This window comes from Plecotus auritus (genome assembly GCF_963455305.1).
Source record: "Plecotus auritus genome assembly, chromosome: 5".
In the NCBI taxonomy this organism is placed as follows: domain Eukaryota; kingdom Metazoa; phylum Chordata; class Mammalia; order Chiroptera; family Vespertilionidae; genus Plecotus; species Plecotus auritus.
The window spans coordinates 25,355,749-25,377,433 of record NC_137776.1 but is presented as its reverse complement, the minus strand read 5'-3'; positions in this window follow the sequence as shown (position 1 = coordinate 25,377,433).

Genomic DNA, 21,685 nt, shown 5'->3' with positions numbered 1-21,685 from the left:
TCTACCCCACTATCCTAACCAAATGTCTGGTATTCTGAGGACTCTGCTTTTTCTTTCCCAAAATGTATTCTCAAGAAAGCACTTAACATGTCATTTGCACCTGAGTGTGGAATTAAACTATTTTCTACCCTCTATTGTTTTTGTATTTTTTATGTTCCTTAATTTAATTTTCTAAAGGCATTGAGGCATGAGTGAGTAGTTAGTAGAAATGTTTTAGCCATTCAAAACAAGAAGACTTGGTGGTACATGGAAATCATATCAATAGGTAGCTTACTCACTCTAGTCTGAACTCCTCAGAATAACATTTTTTAATATTTTGTGGCATCACAAAAACCTAAGAAACAGCCATGCTATTTATCTAGCTCTGAATTGTTTAAGAGATGCCATTTATTTGAGAATATGAGTGACAAGTATTTTCCTGGTGACCAAGGACAGATTCCCCACATTCTCACAGTGCACAGATATTGCACAATCCCTATCAGAACTATGAGTATTCCCAGGGTAAAACAGGGCAAGTAGACATGGGTTATTTTTGTCTATTTAGCATCCCTTTGGTTTTCAGCCTCTTTCAGTCCATGACTACATTTAGGGGAGGGCATATGACCCAGGGTTGTAACTCTGCTTATTCCATCTCCCTGATACAAAGAGATAGGTCTCTGAAAGATCATTTGGCCCAAATTGACCAATGAGAGTCATCTTCTAGGATTTAGTTGTCTTTTCTAAAAGATACTACCTTTTGCTTTAATTGACGATGGAAGTTTAGAGCCACCTGCAACCATCTCATCAGGAAAGGGTGCTAAACACAAAGCCAACACAAAGCAAAACAGAACTGAGTGATAGAGAGACATGAGTGTCTTAGTGATGTTGTTTCAGCCTTTGGAAATAGTTGGGCTTGAACTCAGCCACATCTCTGAGCTCTTCAATACATTCTAATCTTAAATTTATGTGAGTTGGGTTTTTATCATTTGTGACCAAAGAAGTATTGCTTAACCAGGGGCATCACCAGGGGACCCATCCATGAAGATGCCAAACAACTGATTATAGCTGGGGACACAGAACAGATACAATTTCTGAAGCCAAACTCAAGGTGACATTGATGCTTCCCTTTGCTGAATGTCTGCCTCATGACAGATGATTGTAATGTTACAGACACATGCCCTCTTACACCCCATCTCCGGCTCTTCACTGATAGGTGATTCCTGATTGACAGTAGGAACATATTCCTAGAGTGGACCTGCAAAGTGGAATTTGACACCAAGCTATTTTTTCTCCCTGGTAATTTAATAGCGCCTGATTGAGCTGGTTCCTCTTTGTTAAATGTCATTCAAAAATCACCCAATTGTTGGTCCACCATTGCTCCACTGTTGATGAGATTGCCATGTGGGCTGGAATCAAAGCCTTGCTGAAATTTGTCTATTTTACATCTGTTCCTGGCTGGGAGCTTAATGAGATGCATGGCATAATGAGATGTGTGTCTGGAGTGTGTAATGAGATTCTTGATTCAAGTGTCTAATGAAGCCTATAGCTTAATGAAATGTATGGCATAATGAGATGCATGTCTTGAATGTATAGTACAGATTTGAAAGTTTTTTTAGAAAATATCATTAGGCTTATAAAACTTTCCCCAACCTGCATAAGCCCCGCCCACATCTCTTTGGGACTTTTTAGCTTGTAATTTCAATACCATTGTCATTGTCACCATGGGTACTTCCCAATTCAAAGCTAAGAGAACATAAGCACTGGCCCTCACCAAATGTAATAGGTAGTCTGAAAACATTCTTCTTGAGGAAAGAATATAATATCATTATTTCTTTCCATTCATTTGTTTTTCAGTGTAACTAACTATATCAATGAGTTTTTACCTAACAACAACGAAAAAAAAAAAAAAAAGGAAACCCACAAAAAACCAAAAAACAAAATCCACCCCTAAAACAATAAGAATGTATCACAAAACAATAAGAATGTATCACTGCCCCTGAATCTATGAGTCAAGTGAGTAGTTCTGGATTTGCAATCAACTGAAGGTCAAATAGAGCCTCTGTTGATCTTGGCTAGGCTCTCTCACATCTTTGGAGGTCAGCTGCTTATAGATTAGGAAGTTGTTGGTTGGGGCTGTCGGAATCTCCTTGATTTGGTTTCTGATCCTCTAGCCAAATATCCATGGTTTAAACTAAAGCCAGAGTCAGGAGACCAAGAGGAAGAAGGGGAGCCTCATGAGACCGAGGCTCCAACTGTCACATTATTACTTCAAACAGATTCATTTGGGAGAAAGCAAGTCACAGGCCAGACAAGAATCAAGTAATGGGGAAATAGATTTAATCTCATGATGCAAGGAAGAGACTAGTCACATTGATACAAAGAGCATAAACACAGGGAGGAGGGAAGCCTCTTTGCACTTTGCCTACCAACTATAAGGTAATGAAGAATATATTTGCACACTGTCTTCCTCTTTCTATCTCTCCACCACTAACAAAAATCTTTTTGTAGGGGAATATTTATCAAAAATTGGCTTTTCTATGAATCTGAGAAGTTATCCAAAAGGTAGTGATATTAATTATAAATGTTCTAAAAGCCATTCAAGGCATCACATTGAAAAGTTGGGTCCTTGCCTCTGCAGACTAGAAATAAACATATAAGAAAAAAATGTTTGAGTCCCAATTTCAATGTCCAACAGTTCTGAGAAATGGGGAAAAAATAGATACAGAGGCAAAGAAGCATTGAACAGACTGTCAAACTACAGCGGGAAGGCAGGGGAGGTTGGGCGGGGGGGGGGGGGGGGGAGGGGTGCTGTAAGAGATCAATGAAGGACTTGTACGCATGCATATAAGCATAACCAATGGATACAAGACACTGGGGTGGGGGCAGGTAAAGGCATGTCCTGGAGGGTAGGGGAGGCCGGGGGGAGGTCAATGGGGAAAAAAAAAGGAGACATATGTACTACTATTTGTAATACTTCAAACAATTAAAAAAATAATAATTAAAAAAAAGAGAAGTTGGGTCCTGTGGGTTCTGTGGGTTGACAGTGAATGCTCTCAGCAAATATATTGGGTGAAGTACTATCTACCCAGAAGCAAGGAAACAAAAATACTAATAAGAATTATCTGTATTTTTACTTTAACATTTGGAAAATAACTGATAGTGAACAAGATTAGGACTCTGCCTCATCTTTGAATGAAAATCTAATGGAGATTGTTTCTGGTCTTTCATGAATTTGCTTTTAAATTAAAAATTGTGTTCTGCCAAGAACTACTGGTGATTAACCCCAGGCATCAGGTGTATGTTACATGAAATGGCCCGGAATTTTTTGAAGAATTGTGGAGAGTTTTTGCAGTGTGTGTTTCATTTGCAATAGCCCCTTGGATGAAAACCAGGTCACTCCTTTGAAAATTTATAGGGACTAGTCTATCCAGCAGTTTAATAGGCAGTCTGAATTTTTAAAATATAAAAACATACCCTAGCCAAGGTTTTATCTCCTTCTCATCTCCCAGATTGAATATCCATTATCTCTCAAGATGCCATTACCCTCAGATGCCTCAGATTTATTTGTCTAGCTATTTCATAGAATAAAGGCCTGATAGGGTCCTCTTTAAATACACATTCTAACCATATTTTAGAAACCAGCAGTTGGTCCCATCATTTCCCTATCTTAAGATTATGCTTTTCTATTGCATGGGGATCATAAATTTCAGTCCCATGTGCATTTTACAATTATGGAAAGAAATAAATCAAACAAAATACCCAAAGATCAGAATTTTTTTACAATTTATTTTCCAGCCGTGCTTTCCTACCCATGGGATAGTTGACTTAGGTACATACATATACATCTCTGGGCTTGTGTTCAATACAAGTTTGTTTATGTATTGATCCATTGATTCATTGATTATTTCCATTCAAAATCTGTCATCAATCTAATTAACCCGTTCAGCCAACCCTTATTCTAGCTTTACTTGCTCAATATTTTTATAAATCTCTTTATGTACCATGAAACAATTAGATATAATAGTTTTTTTTCTGAAATGTATAGAATTTAGATCTCTCTGTGTTATGGGAAGACTTTTTACACTGACTGTACTTGCCACTGTGTATTAGTGGCTCTCAATTAACACAAATTGTGCTCTCACATGCAAAATGAATATGCCAAATAACAGTGAGTAGATGTGGTTTTATTTTTGTAAAGGTCTATTCAATTCTAGAAAGTTATCTGAAATATATTAGGGTCTGTCTTACCTAAGTGAACTGATCCAAATTCATCAAATTGCTACCCAATCTTCACTTCACTGTGTGCAGTTCTGTGCCACATGTTTAGTTACGTATATTCCCCCAAACTAATCCATTTCATTTATGTGAGTAGCCAAACAAATATTATTTACTCTTTGTGTAATTTTTTGGTAATGATCAGGGACAGTCTGTGGGCAGCTTGAGGGATGTGCACAGAAGCAGCAGAGTTGGCAAGAGTTTAGGTAGGTGGAGTAAGAGGTAAGCTCTGGAAAGGACTGAACTTCAGTTCCAGGGAAGCTGGTGGGCTTTAGCCACAGAAAAGGGAACATGTATACTAAACCAGAATTTCTCAAAATGAAATCTTCTCATCACCTGCTGCAAAGTTGTCTGAAAAGCCTGATAAAATATCATAAATGTATATTTTATCAAGGTCTCCAATAATGCATGTGCACTGAAAATTGAGAACCAGTGTACTAGACTTTGGACGTTTCTAGTATATGGTCTATGCATAATCCTCATTATATTCCCAGTGTCTGGCAGCTTGTAGATAATTATTGAATGAAGGAAGAAATAACTGAACAGAGAAAATATATTGATACTGATGTCAGTACCCTACAATCTGTTAGTGATCCGACTCCAGGTTAGAAATGCATGCAAGAATGCAAGACAAGTCCATGTGGGATGTCACCAACAAGAAGGAGTCTGATACTGAACCAAATGCTATTTACACTGGTGACTTCTCATGTCCTACCTGTTTCTTCCTATGCTCGCCCTTCTTTAGAAAACAAAGGTCATTCCAGGATCTGGCTTCATCTGTGGTCTCAGTGTGTAAATGCTTCTGAGTCCACATAAAAGAATCTTCCCAGCTTCAAAATTCAAGTAAGGTGAAAGACCAAGTCATCATTGTCACTGACTCTCTCTCTCTCTCTCTATATATATACACACACACACACACACACACACACACACACACACACACACAGTCATCAATTTGAAGAGCTGAAGTTTATGATTTTAAATGGGGTTGAGGGACATGTGTGCATCTGGGATGGAAGCACAATTGTGTTTAGTTTTTATGTCCAGAGGCTCACTAAGGTGTTTTTCCTAAACAATTACCTGTTTCCCTTAAGTCACATGTTATGCAAAGGAAGTTGCAGTAAATGTTTATTTTAAAAGCAAGCATTTTCTTCCAAACTACATATATATATATATATATATATATATATATATATATATATATGTATATATATGTATATATATATATAAATTTCTCTATTTCATTCACTTACAACTCCTAATCTTGTCTACACTATTCTTGAGGATACTCTATTCTTGTTTTCAAATAACTACAAGTGACTGTCATTCTAAACCAGAGTTTGCCACAGCTTATCTTTCGTATGCTTGATTCTATTGCCCCCCGCCCCCCGCCCCCAATTGGGCTTCCTGCCACAGCATTGGTGTCCCAACATTCAAAACTCACAGATGGTTAGAATTGGAAAATCCTATGAAACCACCTTATAATAACTCTATTATTTCACATGAGGAAACGTTGGCCCAGGAGGTTAAATTCTCTATCTCAAATTTCACTGTGCCTCACCACTGATCTTATTATTCCATGCTTTCTCATCAACTCAGTTATGATATCAATAGATTTTACATATACAATAAGTAACTGTTTTAAAAATTGTTTTATTCTTTAGTGACCTTGACTCATCCTTTAATAGTCATAGAAATAGAGTAAAGCCCATATTTAAACCTGGAAATATCTACGTAAATTCGCTCACTGAGAAGACTTTGAGTATGATAACAAAATAATCAGACTAGATATGAGACAACACATGCTATTTTCATATGCCGTTTGCTTTCATAAGTTGATCCACCTCAAAGAAAAATCATAGAAACAGTTCCTAAAGTCAAGCTAAGACCAAATTGTGATTTGGGGTTAAACTTTCAGGTGACAGCGGGGAGCTGCTTCTCCATTGTTTAAAATAGCAGTTTACAGCAGGAGTTTACAATTTCTCAGAGAGGGTCTTATCAATGTAAATGTCAGGGAATTTGTTGGCTCCATTTCTTGCTTTTAACAAACATATGGATCACATTCCCCTCATCCATGCAAATACAAGATTGTATATTTTAATTCATCTGAAGCTTTACTGTGGAGTCTATAAATATTATATAACAAATCTGAGCAATACTACTTCCTTGTGCATTCAGGATACATCTCTGTGATCACTATAATCAACCTAATTGGCCAAGACTCTCTAAGTGAAGGCAATAACATTTGTTTACTTCATTTTAGGAATGTGCTCTCAGCCTGGTACCACCACATTTAAATTAGTTTTTATCCAAAACAGAGAGAAATGCACCCTTCAGTCAACACAGTCTGTTAATTTGAATGTGTTTAAATTAACTGTGTGCATGCCTGTAGGGAAGGCTGAGAAGCTCTGTTCTTTGTCCTCTCATGAGAGGAATTGGTGACATTCAGACCTTTTCTTTCTTTCATATTCTGCAGAGTGTGGAGGAGTGGAATTCCTCTGTTCTCTGCGGTGGCCGGTCACATGCCCAAAGCCACCACAGTAACTACATTCCTGGTTGCAATAGGAGGAGGCAAAATGATCTCTGTTGAGTGTTGTAATAAATACATATTGGAAGAATGCAAAATTTTGAGGATTTTGAGGGGATGGAGATTGACATAGTTAGGTAACTCAAATCCAGATGAGGATAGAGTCATACCTTTTTTGTAGGAACCCCATACAGTCATATATGCTCCTTTCTCTTGCAGAATTAACCTCTCAACACCAAATGTTTCCTTCAGAATCATCATGCTTTTGAGATAGAATATGTGGCAGGAAAGGCTGTAACCAATAAGGCTATAGGGATTGTCAAAGATATAGTAAGACCAACTCAATCCCACAGGGTGACTAATTTCACCTTGAAGTAACCCCTAGCCTCATTATATGCTCATTGTAATACATAGGCATACTAAACGACACACCACGCACTGCCATGATCAGAAACTAAAAGCCCTTATAAGGAGACAAAATGGCTAATAGTGCTCTAATGAGAAGTTGCCACCTCTTTCCTGAAAAAATCCTGAATATTTATATTCCCCCCTGTATTAAATACCCTGGATTAAATGGGCCTTAATTAAAAAAAAAAATTAGAGTCCCATTAGGGAGGGACTGCTCTGCCTGAGGAGTAGCCTTCTCTCTGTCTCACTGCTTCACTAATAAACTCTTTCACTTTAAAATCTATGCTAGCTTTGGTTTGAATTCTTTCCTGTGTGAGTCCAAGAACTCACAGTGGGTCACAAACCTTTGGATACCCATACCCCCCAAATGTCTTGATCACTTTGACCCCCAAAGGCATTACCCCATCCCATTCCCCACCTTTTCTGGCCTTTTGCTTTGTAACCCTTTTCCAGGTTTACATTCTACATGCAATCCTCACATACTGAATGCAGGGTGGCCGCTCCAGGTAGCAAATCTGGAGAGAAAAGGGGTGTGTGTGTGTGTGTGTGTGTGTTTGGGGGGGGTGTTAAATAGTGTCTCATAACTGGAGTTACTTCTTGTGGAAACATCTATGTGCCATGTAAAGCACATGTATATTATTATTATGAGCCTTCATGTTTGAGCAAAATTATTTTATTATAAGACATTTTAGGAAGAGGGCAATTTCTCCATTAAGGAAATAAAGCCAGCCTGGCAGAAGGGGCAAAGAGGGATTCACAGATTTCCCTGTCCTGGGCCTCTTTTTTGAGGTGGCCAAGTTGCCAATAGATGGGAATCCAGGCAAGACCACACTGAGAGCAAGAGAGATAAACAGGTGATGTCTCCAGCCCATGTTAAAAATACTCCATGAAACATACTTACACAAGTCAGCAAAATTAATCAAAGTTACCTCATTGCTTTTATATGCATCCTTCAGGAAACATTTTATATTTTTGTCATGTTATGCCCTCAAAAGCAACCTCCTGGTGCTCATATTTCACTTTTATAATTTTGCAGGAAAGGCCAAAGAATGTGGTGTGCAAGTAGCCATTTGGGTAAATTTTAAAGGAAGCCAGCAATCTCATGGCTGTCCCTCCAGTCCCTACTTCACATAGGACTAGCACAAAATGAGCACACATTAAATGTGTCCTGAATATGAAAGTCATCAGCCATGGCTTGCTGCCGGTCCTCTCTGAAAATGTTAACTACCAAAGAAAGTGTTTTTAAGCAACAATGATAAACTGTAGTTGTCTAGGTCAGCCCACTCTGAGAGGTATGATCTCACAGGGACAATAAAACAACAGCAACTCTTTGCAGTGGACCCTTAGCACAACATCTTAAATGCCACTCACCTTCTTGTCATTTTCATGACATGTGATTGCAAATAATCATAGCTTTCTTTCTTTCTTTCTTTCTTTCTTTCTTTCTTTCTTTCTTTCTTTCTTTCTTTCTTTCTTTCTTTCTTTCTTTCTTTCTTTTTTTGTTAATCCTCTCCGCAGGATATTTTTCCATTGATTTTTAGAGAGAGTAGAAGGGAAGGGTAGAGACAGACAGAGAGAAACATTGATGCGGGAGAAACACATTGATTGGTTGCCTCCCATAGAAGCCCTGACCAGGGCCTGCAACTGAGGTATGCACATGCCCTTGACTGGAATCAAACCCCGGACCCTTCAGTCCATGGGCCTATGCTCTATCCACTGAGCCAAACCGGCAAAGTTCACAGCTCACTTTCTTCTCAGAGGATTTGTTTTGTTCTCCAGCATGGTCTGTTTTGGTAACTTTTGATGCCCTGGTATATTTCTTGTCAATTGCTCACATTTTCCCTGGATGCCTGATTTTAATTCTGTGAGTCTTTCCCAATTTTTATGATAGGAAGCCAACACAAACTTGTTTAAACAAACCCAGAAATGTATTGATCCATGAACCTGGCGTGTGTATGGGTGAATGTGCCTTCAGTTATAATTGGATCCAGGGGTTTACAAATGTCATCAGGGCCCAGTGGCCTTCTCCCTCATTAACACTTTCTCTTTAAACACGGTCATGGCAACTGACAGCTCCCAACTCATCTTTTTTCAGCTTTATCAGTTTCAGGAAAAAACAGATTTTTGAATGGCTCATACAGAAATATTCTGTTGAGGATTCTAGCAAGTCTCATTGTGTCACATGCCCCTTATTCACTAATTACTTTGTTTGAGTCATATGTACTCTGACTGGGTCAGTCAATTGCTGTTGTTTCAAGGAGTGGGCTTGCTCCACCTGACCCACACAGAATGGGTTTCCTTCATGAAAGAGGAATTATATTAGTGAAATAGGAAGAAAAATGGTATCAAAGAGGCCAAATATGTTTCCACAACCATGTTACTCTGATGATATCCTTTGATGCTTTTGAAGTGAAATGAGGTACTGAAATGAAATGAAATAAAATGTCCTTTTCCTGTAAAAGCTTTGTTTTATTTCACTAGTGATAGATGTGAAATTTTTAGAGACATGGATATTATGGCTCATTTTCTGTAGCACATCTCCCAGATGCTCTGACATGAATGAGTCTCTGAGCTAGAGGACAATCTTGGAATGTGAGTACACCACAATGGACTCAACCATCACATCCTAAATGCTGCTTGTGTATTGACTTTTTGCACTCCAAGGTTGCATTGCTCAACATGAACCCCTTCTCTCCAGATAGGTACCCAGGGAGGCCCTGGTGATTAAGAAGCCTGTCCCTGGAGACTGGCTGTCAATGTCAGTGTGTTGTGTCCATTCATCAATCCATCTATGGGTTTCTTAGGTGTTCTTTAGCAGATAGACTGAATCTGTACTCTCTGCTCAAAAGTGACCTGCTCAGGTAGCCTTTCCTGACTTGACTTCAAATAGCACCCTACCCTACTCACTTTCTAAAAATCTATTCTGAAATTATTCTACCTGAAATTATGTCACCTATGTTTGTTTACTTAATAATTTACTATTTCCATCACTACAATATAAAGATCAGAAGGCAGGGAATTTTTTTCCTCTTGTTCTCTGCTGCATCCCTGTGCCTAGAATAGTGTCTGGCTCATCTCAGTCATACAATAACTATTTATTGGGTGTGTCAAGAAATAGATGAACAAGCAAACAAAATTATAGCAGCTACAGATGTTAGGCCATAATTCTCATATCCTCATTACGCACAAGCATAAACACATACTCAGGAAAAAATGCAATTGGAAAAAATTTAATGCATGAATAAACATGCTGGTAAAAGATCTCAGACCATGCCTTGCACTTTGCATCATGTTAGTACTCTTGCATCTTCCCTTAATTTCCCTCTGCTTCACTTATGGGTTTTCAATTATTTATCCAGCATGATGACTAAGCAGATGGGGTTACATAAGAAGTAAAATAACATATTTTGATGTGATTTTGGTAAGTAAAGACAGAGAAAACTGGTGAGTTAAACTGCATAGAACATTTCTATTAATTATTTTTAATTTTATAAAGCAACAGCCTTAACACCCCTTTAAAAATAAAACCAGAAATGTGATTTTCTCTATTTTATTTGCCCATTCTCATTTTCTTTTACTGTCAATACTTTTGTTTCATCTCTTTAAGAAGTTTTGTTTTTAGATTTGAACTCCTTGCCGCAACACAGTGAAAGGCCATGCCATCCATTAGCTGTTTCCCACAAATAAGGAACAATTAAAATCAAGAAGACTGGTTTTGAAATTCATCTCTCACCTATTTCTCCAGCTCCTTTGTCTTTGGAGTGCCTGCAGGCAGTGGGCAGGGCAGTCAGGCAGAACCAGTAGCCTGTTTTGGAGACTCTGCTACCCCTCAAGTGCAGTGGGAATTCCTTTCTGCTTGAGTGAAATGTCTAGTCTATAAAACTGGTTAGTAAAACACACTGTAATTTGGGATTTGGTAATACCGGCTTCATTTTGACAGAACCCAGGCTGACCCACAACATTACATCATGAACAGATGTGAATTCTAGCGGGTGGAATGATTAAAAACTCGTTCAGAAAGAAGAAAACTGAGTCATAGAAGGTCTTCATTCTTCTGTAGATTACACACTGTAAGCCATGTTTAACCCTATTTATTCCAAGTAGCATTTGCTTCCAAGTGGCAGTGACCTTGGAATCACCTTTGGCTCTCTTGATATGTAGAGGGTCTGATAACATGTACAAACTGAAGCTTTGAATAATATGCTTTACATGTAATTAAGACTGGTACTTTTACATTTAAATATGCAAGAATGCTTATAGCTTAATGATTCAGGACAAGTCAATCAAGAAACTTAGTCTTCAGTTGTTTTCATCTGAAGAACAGAAACAGTAATACCTTAAGTGTGTTTTTATTGGAACAGAAACAATATATTAGGTATGGTGTTTTTGTGAAGACCAAAAGGGCAATGACTGCATAAAATACTATAAAATAATACCAGTAGTTACTATTAACAGCTATGGGCAGGTTTAAATAATGGCAGTGATGATTAGATAAAAAATTATTGCTAGGATGTTTTTAAAGGACTATGCCATGCTTTGGATTTTTGATAGAGATCTGCTATATTCATATCTATGTCTCACTTTAAATATAAATTGAGTATTTAATTACTTGAAAAACAACTACCATTCAGTTGTTAGAATAGAGATAAAGTGTAGATGACTATTAGTAATATCTATCTATCTATCTATGTATATACATATTTATATATTTAATGGCATAATTTTGGGTATATACTAGATATTAGCTAATGTGAATATTAACTTATGTAAATCATTACTAAGGTTTAGGTCAAATAATTTAAATGGAATCCTCTTAAAATAAAATTCTGTTTTCTTGAAAAATAAGTAAATCTCATGCCAGGACAGATTATTAAACTGTTGTTCTGATGACACCCTACTTGGTTATTTGTAAGGTAAAGTGTATCCAAACAGGAATGATCCCTACTCAGATAACATTATGGAAGGTGACATTTATTATCTTCCAAGATGGTAACAAAGATGGTGAATAAATACAGATTTGTATCCATCTAGTTTGGGAACCTATTACCCAAAGAAGTTCCTTGAAGTCAGAACATTTATGAACTGTAAGTCATTCTACATAGAGTCAATCATTCAGCAAATGTGTCAGGCACTGTTCTTAGTATGGAGGCACAATGGAAGACGAGCAGACATCAGTCCTGACTTCATGAAAATTGTATTCCAAGTGGGGAGAGAAACAATATGCAAATACTTACAAGAAAGTAGCTGTAATTTTCTAGACTTCAGTTTGCCATCAAGTGACCAACTGGAATGATAAAGTCAGAAGATGGAACTATTCAGGGCAGTGGTGACTTTGTAGGACAACAAGAGGTCTGAGAACACAGGCTCTTTGGAGATGTAGGTCATTGGCTGTAAATATTGTTGTGATTCTTTTCAATTAATTCTTCTTTTGACTCTGTAAGCTTTATGAGCTAAACAGACTGGCAAGTAGACATCACAGCAATAGAGTCTGGGATCATCTACTCAGACTTTGTTTCTGTGACTTGGATGGAACTCTCAAGATCATGTATGTATGTCCTTGCTTGTGGGTAGTTCTTCCATCATTGTCCATGTTCTGTGCCCTCTTCTATTCCACTACTACATCCAAACAGGGTTAGGTTCTACACGGAGTCATACTGGCCAGTGCCAGTCAGGCCACTCCTTGCTGCTGCTGATAATGATAATAGGTAACTTTATTGTATTGCTCATGATGCCCAGTAGGTAATTCTTAAACATGTTAGATAAATAATTCATATTATATTATCTATCTATCTATCATCTATCTATCATCTATCTATCTATCTATCTATCTATCTATCTATCTATCTATCTATCTATCTATCATCTATGTAGAAAGAGGTAATATGCAAGTTGTCCGGGATGCCATAACATCACGACTGCTCAGGAGGAGGCTGTGCACTCAGGTGGGCGGGAGGGGACTGTGTGGGAGGTGAAGCAAGCCACAGATGCCAGGGTGGCTTGAGCAGGCCCAGAGTGGAGACAGGAGGGCCTGCAAGCTGCTCCACACTGGCAGTCCCACCTCTGTGCATGAGCTGCAGAGGAAACACCTTTTCTGACTGCTCATTGGCTAAGCTCCCGGTACACCACTCTCAGTGTTCTTGGTAACTTGGGTAATAAGAATCCAAGAAGGTGATCTAGGGTTTTTCCATCTCACTCCTGGAGGAAAAAATGAAGGTCCACTGCTGGAGGGGCTAAGAAATGTCATATCTTGCCCTAGCTGGTTTGGCTCAGTGGATAGAGCCTCGGCCTGCAGATTGCAGGGTCTGGGTTCAATTCTGATCAAGGGCATGTACCTAGGTTGCAGGTTCCTCCCTGGCCAGGGCCCAGGTCAGGGCTCATGCAGGAGGCAACCAATCGAAGTGTCCCTCTCACATTGATGTTTCTCTCTGTCTTTCCTTCTCTCTTCCACACTCTCTAAAAATCAGTGGAAAAATATCCTCAGATGAGGATTAAAAAAGAAAGAAAGAAATGTCATATCCTATGAAAGAGACATCTTGAAAATGCTTAAAGAAAGTTGTCATTTTTCGTGTTGAAGGGACTGGAGTCTGTGTTGATGAAAGCACCTTGGTGGCTGTGGTGACCAGCAGTGGCAGCAGCAGCAGGGTGATGGGGGTGGCGCCTTCTCCTGATCAGCCCGGTTGCCTGCTGCAGAGGGAGGCCAGACTGCAGCTTAAGCTGTCAGTAGGACATCCCCTGAGGGCTCCCAGACTATGAGAGGGGGCAGGCAGGGCTGAGGGACCCCCCACTCCCTAGTGCATATTATAAAGGGCACTTTAAGTCTCAATGTGGAAATTAGCACAAAGTTTAGCCTTCATAATGAAGTCCTCATCAAAGCTACTCTGTCACAGCACATATTTCTCTTTTTACCTGTAACCACATAGGTATTCCTCCTAAGGTTTCGGCAATAACATTAAGATATGTGTCCTCCTATAGTATCAAAACCAGATACAATAGTCCCCCTTTATCTAAGGGAATATGTTCCCAAATTGCCAGTGGCTGCCTGAAACTGTGGATAGTACCTAACACTATATATAAATTCTGCTTTATTTCCTATACATACATACTTGTAATAAAGCATAATTTATGAATTAGGCATAGTAAGACATTCATAATAATAACTAATAATAAAATAGAATAATTATAAAAATATACTGTAATAAATTATGTGGTCTCTTTCTTTCAAAATACCTTATTGCATTCTACTTGCCTTCTGCTCATGATGATGGAGATGACACAATGACTAGTGATGAGAAAAATGACACAGGCATTGTGATGTAGCACTGGGCTGCTCTAAGGGTTACTTGAACACAAGCACTGTGATACCGTAATGGGCAATCTCATAACTGAGGTGGCTACTAAATGACTAACAGGTGGTAGAGGACTAATGTATACAGCATGGAGACACTGGGCACAGGTATGATTTATATTCTGGGAGGGACAGAGTGGGATGGTGAGCGATTTCATCATGCCACTGAGTCGGGCACACAATTTATAACTTATAAACTGTTTATTTATGGAATTTTCCATTTGATATTTTCTTAACGTAGTTGACCACAGGTAACTGAAACCATGAAAAGTAAAACTGTAAGGAGGGACTACTGTAAATCCTAGAATTTAAATAGGTTCCTTGTAACTTAGTCTATGTTACATGTATTTCAGGAGTTTGAAGACTTGTTTAAAAAGTTATTAAGAAGCTAAGAGTATTGCTACTTAGCCAGGGGTGACTGCAAGATTATTATTTAAGAATACATTAGAATTTATAATATCACCCCCCTATGTTACTTTTTACTATGGACAATAGTAGGGAAACTAGTATAATAAACTCCCATGTACCCATCACCTGGCTTCAACAATTATCATAACCAGTTTTGTTTTAAGTATACCCTATACTTTTTTGGTAGGGTTTTTGGTAATCTTATATTGAGAAAATTAGTGACTAGTGATGTTTCCAGATTGTTTAAGAACATGGGTAAACATGTCTGGATTGCTAATGTAGAAAAGCAGAGCATACATAGAAAGAAAGGGCTTGGTAAGAAAGAACCCACGAGGAAAAGAATATTTGAAGGTAGAGTTCATTAAAGAAGACCACCAATTCTCTGCTAATAAATGGAGTTCATTATCTATCATCTGAACTGTGGTTGCTTAAGTCTTATCCCATAGGATGTGGAGTAAGGGATGCTGTGCTAGTTCTGGGTCTAACAGGTTAACAGCATTTGAAGCTTTCACTTTCTTCATCTTGGAACAATTAATCTTGGGTCGCTTCTTCTTGGAACCCAGCCAGGTGGATGTAAGCATCCCAAGCCATATGGAGATACCCCAGTAGACAATCTCAGCTGAGTTCCTGACTGACAACCAACATTACCTGACCCCGATGGGATGGGCCATCTTGGATTTTCCAGTCTAATCAAGCTTCCATATGAGATCACATAGAGTAGATGAACCACCCAACTGAATCTAGTCAACCCACAGATTTATGAGAGAGAATAAAAAGGTCACTTTTTAAAAATTTTTTAATTGTTTGAAGTATTACAAATAGTAGTACATATGTCTCCTTTTTTTTCCCCATTGACCTCCCCCCAGCCTCCCCTACCCCCCAGTACATGCCTTTACCTGCCCCCCCGCCCCAGTGTCTTGTATCCATTGGTTATGCTTATATGCATGCGTACAAGTCCTTGGGTTGATCTCCTACAGCCCCCCCTCCCAACCTCCCCTGCCTTCCCGCTGTAGTTTGACAGTCTGTTCAATGCTTCTTTGCCTCTGTATCTATTGTTTCCCCCATTTTTTTCCTTTAAAAAATCTTGCCTCTGCAGACTAGAAATAAACACATAATAACAAAAAATGTTTGAGTCCCAATTTCAATGTCCAACAGTTCTGAGTCCCCATTTCAATGTCAAACAGTTCCTTAAGTGTACATGTCAGCAATGATATCTGGATGGTGGGCACATGGTGGCAATGCAGGTCCGACCCTCTCTGGTTTGGTCCTAGGCAACCTGCTGCGTCACACAGCTGGTCACTGTTTTAAACAATGAAGTTCTAGTGTCTAGGGTCACTTGTTCCATAGCAATAGAGAATTGAAACAGAATTGATACAGGAAGTATGATACTGCCATGACACAAAAAAAAAATAGGTAATGCTGGCTTTAGAAATGGTGGCAAGTGTAACTTGGTGAAGGTAAGCACAACATGACAATTGTTTTTGCAAACTGGAGAAAAGAAGACCCAAGTTACGTATTGGCAGAGTAAATAGTGAAACTGTTGCCTGTAGTAACATGGAAGAAAGAAAAGGTAGATAATAAACTCATAGATCTGGCTAAGGCTATACCCATAAAGAATATTCAAAGTTACTCATTCTGTTGGCCAAAGCACATTAGAAGGCCAGCCTGGATTCAAAGAGCGAAGAATGGATTTCACTTCTTATGAAAGGAATGGGAAATATTTTTTTTTTATTGTTTAACGTTTTACATATGTCTTCTTTTTCCTGATTGACCCCCCCCCCCCGAGCCATTCCCACCTCACAAGCCCCCACCACCCCAGTGTCTGTGTCCTTTGGTTATGCTAATATGCATTCATACAAGTCCTTTGGTTGCTCTGTAACCCCCATTCCCCTACCATTTGTCTCTAGATGGATCTATTCTTGTTCATCAAATTATGTTGATCACTATATCCCACATATGAGTGAGATGATGTGGTGATATTTATCTTTTTCTGACTGGTTTATTCCACTTAGCATAATGTTCTCCAGTTCCATCCATGTTGTTGCAAATGTTAAAAGTTTCTTCTTTTTTATAGCAGCATAGTATTCCATTGTGTAGATGTACCACAGTTCTTTATTTTTATTTTTTTCCTTTTTAAAAATTTCTTTATTGATTAAGGTGTTACATATGTGTCCTTATTCCCCCATTCCCCCCATTCCCCCCACTCATGCCCTTACCCCCCTGTTGTCTGTGTCCATTGGTTAGGCTTATATGCATGCATACAAGTCATTTGGTTGATCTCCCCCCTTACCCCTACCCTCCTCTACCTTCCCTCTGAGGTTTGATGGTCTGATCGATGTTTCTCTGTCTCTGGATCTGTTTTTGTTCATCAGTTTATGTTGTTCATTATATTCCATAAATGAGTGAGATCATGTGATATTTATCTTTCTCTGACTGGCTTATTTCACTTAGCATAATGCTCTCCAGTTCCATCTATGTTGTTGCGAATGGTAGGAATTCCTTCTTTTTTTAGATCAGCGTAGTATTCCATTGTGTAGATGTACCACAGTTTTTTAATCCACTCATCTGCTGATGGGCACTTAGGCTGTTTCCAAATCTTAGCTATGGTAAATTGTGCTGCTATGAACATAGGCATGCGTATATCCTTTCTGATTGATGTTTCTAGCTTCTTGGGATATATTCCTAGAAGTGGTATTATTGGGTCAAATGGGAGTTCCATTTTTAGTTTTTTAAGGAAACTCCATACTGTTCTCTACAGTGGCTGCACCAATCTGCATTCCCACCAGCAGTGCACAAGGGTTCCTTTTTCTCCGCATCCTCGCCAACATTTGTCGTTTATTGATTTGTTGATGATAGCCATTCTGACAGGTGTGAGATGGTACTGCATTGCCATTTTGATTTGCATCTCAGGATAATTTGCATCTCGGATAATTAGTGACTTTGAGAATGTTTTCATATGTCTCTTGGCCTTCCTTCTGTCTTCTTTCGAAAAGTTTCTATTTAGGTCCGTTGCCCATTTCTTGATTGGATTGTTTATCTTCCTTTTGTTGTGTTGTAAGAGTTCCCTGTAAATGTTGGAGATTAAACCTTTATCAGTGATAACATTTGCAAATATGTTCTCCCATGTAGTGGTCCTTCTTGTTGTTTTGTTGATGGTTTCTTTTGCTGTGCAAAAGCTTTTTATTTTGATGTAGTCCCATTTGTTTATTTTCTCTTTAGTTTCCATTGCCCTAGGAGCAGTATCACTGAAGCAGTTCCTTCGGCATATGTCTGAGATTTCGCTGCCTGTGGATTCCTCTAGTATTTTTATGGTTTCCCATCTTATGTTTAAGTCCTTTATCCATTTTGAGTTTATTTTTGTGTATGGTGTAAGTTGGTGGTCTAGTTTCATTTTTTTGCATGTATCTATCCAATTTTTCCAACACCATTTATTGAAGAGACTGTCTTGATTCCATTGTATGTTCATGCCTCCTTTGTTGAATATTAATTGGGCAAAGTGGTTTGGGTCGATTTCTGGGTTCTCTATTCTATTCCATTGATCTATATGGCTGGTCTTGTGCCAGTACCAGACTGTTTTGAGAACAGTGGCTTTGTAATACAGCTTGATATCTGGTATTGAGATCCCACCTACTTTGTTCTTCTTTCTCAAGATTGCTGCAGATATTCGGGGTCTTTTTTTTTTATTCCAGATGAATTTTTGGAGAGTTCTTTCTAGGTCTGTGAAATATGCCATTGGTATTTTAATGGGGATTGCATTGATTCTATAGGTTGCTTTGGGTAGTATGGACATTTTGATGATGTTGATTCTCCCAATCCATGAACATGGTATGTTCTTCCATGTGTTTATATCTTCCTCTCTCTTTTTTCAATGTCCTGTAGTTTTTTGCACATAGGTCTTTTACCTCTTTGGTTAAGTTTATTCCTAGGTATTTTAAATTTTTTGGTACGATGGTAAATGGGATTGCTTTTTTAGTCTCTCTTTCTGTAAGTTCACTATTAGTGTATAGAAATGCCATAGATTTCTTGGCATTAATTTTGTATCCTGCTACCTTGCTGAATTCATTTATTAAGTCTAATAATTTTTTGATGGAGTCTTTAGGGTTTTCTATGTACAGTATCATGTCATCTGCAAATAAGGACAATTTTACTTCTTCTTTTCCAATTTGAATGCCTTTTATTTCTTCTTTTTGTCTGATAGCAATGACTAGTACTTCCAGTACTATGTCAAACAGGAGTGGTGAGAGAGGGCATCCCTGTCTTGTTCCTGTTCTTAGGGAAAAATGGCTTTAGTTTTTGTCCATTGAGTGTGATGCTGGCTGTGGGTTTGTCATATATGGCTTTTATGATGTTGAGGTATGATCCTTCTATTCCCACCTTGCTGAGAGTTTTTATCAGGAAAGGGTGTTGGATTTTGTCAAATGCTTTTTTCTGCTTCAATTGTTATGACTATGTGATTTTTCTCCCTCAATTTGTTTATGTGATGTATCGGGGTCTTTTTTTATTCCAGATGAAATTTTGGAGAGTTCTTTCTAGGTCTGTGAAATATGCCATTGGTATTTTAATGGGGATTGCATTGAATCTATAGGTTGCTTTGGGTAGTTGATTTATTGATTTGCAGATATTGTACCATCCTTGCATCCCTGGGATAAATCCTGCTTGGTCATGGTGTATGATCTTTCTGATGTGCTGCTGGATCTGATTTGCCAGAATTTTGTTGAGAATTTTGGCCTCTAGGTTCATGAGGGATATTGATCTGTAATTCTCTTTCATTGTGTTGTCTTTATCTGGTTTTGGTATTAGGGTGATGCTGGCTTCATAGAATGAGTTTGGAAGTGTTCCTTCCTCTTGAATTTTTTGGAATAGTCTGAGGAGGACAGGTTTTAGTACTTCCTTGAATGTCTGGTATAATTCTCCTGTGAAGCCGTCTGGTCCTGGGCTTTTGTTTGCTGGAAGCTTTTTGAAGACTGCTTCAATTTCTTCCATAGTTATTGGCCTATTGAGATTTTTAGAATCTTCCTGATTGAGTTTTGGAAAGTTGTATTTTTCTAGGAATATGTCCATTTCCTCCAGGTTGTCTAGTTTGTTGGAATAGAGTTGTTCATAATATTTTTTAACAATCCTTTGTATTTTGGTGGGGTCTGTGGTTATTTCGCCTCTATCATTTCTGATTTTTTTTATTTGAGTCCTCTCTCTTTGCTTCTTGGTGAGCCTGGATAGAGGTTCATCAATCTTGTTTATCCTTTCAAAGAACCAGCTGTTGGTTTCATTGATCTTTTGTATTTTTTTTTTGTCTCTATGTCATTTATTTCTGCTCTAATCTTTATTATCTCCTTCTGCTCACTCTGGGCTTTTTTTGTTGCTCTCTTTCTAATTCATTGAGTTGTAGCATTAGATGGTTTACTACCATTTTTTCTTGTTTTTTGAGATAGGCCTGTAGAGCTATAAACTTCCCTCTCAGGACTGCTTTCATTGTGTCCCATAGGTTTTGGATTGTTGTGTTTTTATTGTCATTAGTTTCCAGAATGTTTTTAATTTCTTCTTTGATCTCATTGGTAATCCAATCAATATTTAATAACATGCTATTCAGCTTCAAAGTGTTTGAGTGTTTTGGAATGTTTTTATTGTAGTTTATTTCTAATATTATGCCATTGTGGTCTGAAAAGATGCTTGGTATGATTTCAATCTTCTTGAATTTGGGGAGACTTTGCTTGTGACACAGTATGTGGTCTATTTTTGAAAATGTCCCATGTGCACTTGAGAAGAAAGTATATTCTGCAGCTTTGGGGTGAAATGTTCTAACGTGTCAATTCATTTCATCTGATCTAGTGAGTCATTTAGGATTGTTGTTTCTTTGCTGATTTTTTTGTCTAGAGGATTTATACAGTGATGTCAGTGGTGTATTAAAGTCCTCTACTATGATTGTATTGTTGTCGATCTCTCTCTTGCTATCTTCCAGGAGATTTTTTATGTATTTGGGTGCTCCTGCATTGGGTGCATATATGTTTATCAGGGTTATATCCTCTTGTTGTATCGATCCCTTTAGTATTATGAAGTGGCCTTCCTTATCTCTTGTTATGGCCTTCACTTTGAGGTCTATTTTGTCAGATATAAGTATTGCTACCCCAGCTTTTTTTTCATTTCCATTTTCCTGAAAGATATTTTTCCATCCCTTCACTTTCAGTCTGTGTGAGTCCCTTTTTCTGAGGCGGGTCTCTTGTAGAAAGCAAATATATGGGTCATGTTTTTTCATTCCTTCAGCCACTTGATGTCTTTTGATTGGAGCATTTAGTCCATTTATGTTTAAAGTTATTATTAAAAGGTACTTGTTTGTAGCCATTTTTATTTTTTGAGGCTGTGTTCCTTCTTACCTTTTTGTTTCTTCTTTTTATAGCATTCCTTTTAACATTTCTTGCATTGCTGGCTTGGTAGTGATAAACTCCCTTAGCCTTTTTATGTCTGTGAAGCTCCTGATTTCCCCTTCAATTTGATTGATAGTCTTGCTCCATAGAGTATTCTTGGATTGAGCCCCTTGCTTTGCATCACTTTGTATATCTCCTTCCATTCCCTTCTAGCTTGATGTGTTTCTGTTGAGAAATCATTTGATAATCTGATGGGGGATCCTTTGTAGGTAACTCTCTGTCTCTCTCTTGCAGCCTTTAAGATTCTCTCTTTGTCAATAACATTTGCCATTGTAATTATGGTGTGTCTTCGTGTGGGTCTTTTGGGATTCATCTTGCTTGGGA